At 34.8% G+C, this 4,902-nt stretch overlaps 1 pseudogene; it reads left to right on the forward strand.

Moving 5' to 3' along the window:
• Positions 1-1,998: 1,998 nt before the first annotated feature.
• Positions 1,999-3,605, forward strand: LOC101340952 (V-type proton ATPase subunit B, brain isoform-like; annotated as a pseudogene).
• The last annotated feature ends 1,297 nt before the right edge of the window (positions 3,606-4,902 follow it).

A 4,902-nucleotide genomic window follows, 5' to 3' on the forward strand; every position in this document is an offset into this window, starting at 1 on the left:
GTATAAACTAATCTGATGCTCTCTTCCTATCCCTAACTAAGTAGTTTAACTTAAAACATTTAATAGACGATATTACTACCATTAGGTACTCACTTTGCTTTTTATTTTTACTACATATCTCTTTGCTTACTGATTTTATTATGTATCTCTTCTAAGCTCATTGTCCACCATCTGCTCTCAGATAGTTAAATTTTCTTGTATCACGTGGTTATCGAAGAAGTATTTAACACTGTTGTGTCTGCCAGTGAGTTTGTGTACCAGCCGGTGATTCTATGGCCCATGTTATGATGCCACCAAACTGTCAGATGGTTGAATCAATGGGGAAATTATTAGCTATAAGTTAGGTGAAATACATGTGGGAAATAAAAGTTAAGTACAGAATATAGAAGGTAGTTGGAACACCTTACTGTGGTGACTTTGTACCTTAAGTTAAGGTGTTAAGTCTACAATTACTTTTACTGTTGCAAAATAAACAACATTTTTAAAATATATTTTCCACCTATTCTGGTAGCTATAGTATGTCCTTGAACACATGAAGCAAATCTGCCGAAGAAAAGTCAGCATCTATTTGAAAAGATATAAATATTTTTAGAAGACTGTGGCCAAAAAATAGTATTTTAAACATGCAGCTGCCGAAGAAACATTTGCAGATTATTCTGCCATGTTATTCACATAACACACATCATCACCTAAATAAACCAAAACTCTTTGCTATAGAAGTAGAAGCCATAGTTGTCAAATTTGCACACATTAAAGTATATACAACTGGTGTGACAACTATAAAAGTATTGAGTATAAACTGATGGTTAAAAAGATTGTTCACATGGTTGTATTTTGAAATGTATTTTTATATACGGAGCTTCAGAAATATTTAACTTTGGATCTCATTATCTATAAATTCGGTTACTGCTTTGCATACAAAAATTATTGTGCTTGACTTACCAAAATACACTATTAAGTTGTTATAAGGTTGTACATATTTATATACTAAATCTCCATAGACCCACAGGAAATCTGGAAATATTCTGAGTGAATAACATATTCTTATAGTTTTCTGCTTATAGACATTGCTATCTCTAAGCAATTGCATACTAGATACCTCGATAAAATAAATACTTTTCTTTATAAACCATTGTTGTTATTCTCTTGAGACAACAACTTGATTTTAAAATGCCAGAAATGAGACCTGTAACATAGAATGAATGGGAGCTACCACTAAGATTTGTCTGTAGTTTGAAAATTATTTCTATTATTATAATAATTGTTTCTTTCAAATATTGTGGCCATTTTTTAAAAAGTATCCATCCATCCTTTTGAATTTCTTTTCAGTTCTTTCCAACTAGATTTAATTTATTGATTGAAAGGGAGCTGCTTATATTTTATATCTGAGTTTTAGGGTGATAACTTAAAACTGGTTAGACTGTTTAGCTGGAAGGATTACTTTTGTTGCTGTTAGAGTAGCATGAATTAAGTCCTGAAGTATTTGAAAGTATTTGAAATATTTGTGGGAAAGGATACTTATTGAAAACACATAATTCTTTTCAGTCTTACTTGTCCACATGGTCAGAAATATGATGAGAATATACCCTACTCTAACAAACTCAGAGTCGATTTAAGTCTATTGAGATCCTTCTGAGTTTCCTAAACTGAAAATACTATCTACTTCACTGGGTAGTTTTGAAGATTAAATTAATTATCAATGCATTAATGTGCAAAAAGAAAAGAAAAACCTCAGAATGAAGCCTGGCACATAGTATGCTCTTTGCAAATATTAGATAGTATTACTCTATAACAAACATACCTACCAGAATTTTACATATTTATTAAATTTCTGTGCACTTAAATAAATTATTATGGTCATTGTTCTGTATTTTTGAAGTAGTATCCTACTATTACCAAAAGGCTGGAGTTTCGAGTATACATACACTTTAGAAAAAAAGGCCTGTTGATTTACTTTCCAAAAACCAGCCACTGAGCAGTCCAGACAGAGGAGACAAAATGGCACTGTGGCAGACGCGGGGGATCATGATGGGGCTGCACCCAAGCTACCCATGTCCACCAGCGAGCCTGTGGTGGGAGCTTGGGAGCAGGTGCTGGCAGTTAGCTAGAACTACCTCTCCCAGCCTCACCTCAAAGTTACAGTTGTCCCTCGCACATCCACCTATGGATCTGTGTTCTTCTTCATTTGGAAATTTTCAAGAGAAGAGTGGTTGTTATTTTGCATTCAAGACAGTATCAGGAGTCAGTGGTCCACTAGTGATCTTAGATCATGTTAAGTGTCCCAGATATGCTGAGGTTGTTCACTTGACATTACCAGATGGCACAAAGGGAAGTAGGCGAGTTCTAGAAGTCAGTGGTTCCAAAGAAGTGGTTCAAGTATTTGAAGGTACTTCAGGTATAGATGCCCAGAAAATATCCTGTGAGTTTACTGGAGATATTCTCCAAACACTAGTATCTGAGGATATGCTTGGTAGGGTATTCAGTGGATCAGGAAAACCCATTGACAAAGGCCCTGTTGTGCTGGCTGAAGACTTCCTTGACTTTATTGGTCAGCCAATCAATCCTCAGTGTCGAATTTCCCAGAAGAGATGATTCAGACTGGCATTTCGGCCACAGACGTCATGAACAGCATTGCCAGGAGGCAAAAAATTCCTATCCTTTCTGCTGCTGGCTTACCAGATAATGAGATTGCAGCTCAAATCTGTCAGCAAGCTGGTTTGGTAAAGAAATCCAAAGATGCAGTAGACAAGAACATTTTGCAATTGTATTTGCTGCTATGGGTGTCAACATGGAAACTGTCTGATTCTTCAAATCTGACTTTGAAGAAAATGGCTCAATGGACAATATCTGCCTCTTTTTGAACTTGGCTAATGAGCCAACCATTGAGAGAATTATCACTCCTTGCCTGGCTCTAACCACAGCCGAATTTCTGGCCTACCAGTGTGAGAAGCATCTACTGGTTATCCTCACAGACATAAGTTCTTATGATGAAGCACTTCGAGAGTTTTCAGCAGCCAGAGAAGAAGTTACTGGTCGACGAGTTTTCCCAGGTTGCATGTATACAGATTTAGCCACAATGTATGAATGTGCTGGCCGAGTGGAAGGTAGAAATGGCTCTATTACTCAGATCCCAATTCTTGCCATGCCTAATGATGATATCATTCACCCCATCCCTGACTTGACTCCATATATTACAGAGAGACAAATCTATGTGGACAGACAGCTGCACAACAGACAGATTTACCTACCTATTAATGCGCTGCCCTCATTATCACTGTTAATGATATCTGCTATTGGAGAAGGTATGACCAGAAAGCATCATATCCAACCAGCTGTATGCCTGCTATGCTATTGGCAAGGATGTCCAAGGCTTGAAAGCCATAGTTGGAGAAGAAGCCCTTACCTCAAGTGATCTTCTTTACTTGGAATTTCTGCAAAAGTTTGAGAGGAAATTTATTGCTCAGGGTCCTTGTGAAAACTGTACAGTCTACGAGACTTTAGACATTGGCTGGCAGCTGCTCTGAATCTCCCTCAAAGAAATACTAAAGAGAATTCTTTAGAGTACCCTGAGCGAGTTTCACCCTCCAGACTCTGCAAAGCGTTAGCTGCTACTTCATCGCTGGCTAGATACACTTATGAAGTAGTGATTCTATTTTCTTTATTCCTTTTTCACTCCTCAGTCCCCATCTTTGTGTTGGAGTTTACCATATTACCCTGTAATTAAAAACAAAGAATACGTTAAAAAAAAAAAATCAGCCATTGAAAACCCAATGAAATAAAGTTCTATTCTGATACACATGGGATTCCCAGGGGTCAGATCAACTGGACAGCAACTGGTCCTGGTAGTGGATTCTGCTACTAATTTATGCAAACATGTAAAGAGAACTAGAAAATAAAGAATATTATTGAGATAATTCAATTAAAAAATAACTTAAATTTCTTGAAGAACTGAGCAAAAAAATATTATTATCCCTCATTTTCCTATATAATTACCCAGTAGTTTTGGCATCACAGGTGATGGGATTTTTACCATTTAGTCTTAGAGCAATTAAAATTTTAATTAGTACTAAAAGAATACTTTTGGGACACTAATGATAGTTCACATATTCATTCTAGCTTATAAGAAAAATGGTTTTAGTCAATACTTGAAGAAAGGCTAAGACAGACGATACCTTTGGTATTTAGACCAATTAATGTAATTACTTGTACACATAAATACCTGTTTCCTAATCTTCAATTTATTATCATGATTTGCTGATGTATTATCTCAACATCTGCAGAGACTAATTTATTTTTTGAAAGAATAAATGACACTTTGGTTATAAATAAACCCACACATGACACAGCAATAAAAAAAATTATAGTTTTTCATGAACAGGAATATGCTTTATAAGTGACATGTAAATATGGACAGTATCATAAGTGATCAAAAATAAGAACAGATTATTATGGTGATATATGAAATCCTAAATCTATTGTTGGATAATTCAAATTAGCTAAATATTTATGACTAAAACAATGTTTCATCAGATTTTCATCTTACTAAGTTTTGGGGAGTAAAAATATTTTAAATATCTTAATGCCAATGAATGTAGTTAATATTCTGACTATAATGTCAAAACAAATGGTTTAAGAATAAACATCACTGGTTATCAACTTATTTTAGACATGTTATATGAGAAAATAAATTTTAAAAAATTACCTCTTTTTAGATTGTATTAAACATGCACGTTCTTGGGTAATGTACCCATTTTAAATACTTTTGACCAAATGTACTAGAGAAAGCATATTGAGAGAATTGTAAAAGCAGTGGGTAACGTCTAAGTGAAAGGTACTAAGCTATATTATAATTTTAATTTTCATTATTTAAGTATGTTATCTTGTCAGTGTATTAAAATTAGG

Source organism: Trichechus manatus, unplaced genomic scaffold (assembly GCF_000243295.1).
Source record: "Trichechus manatus latirostris isolate Lorelei unplaced genomic scaffold, TriManLat1.0 scaffold00406, whole genome shotgun sequence".
NCBI lineage: Eukaryota > Metazoa > Chordata > Mammalia > Sirenia > Trichechidae > Trichechus > Trichechus manatus.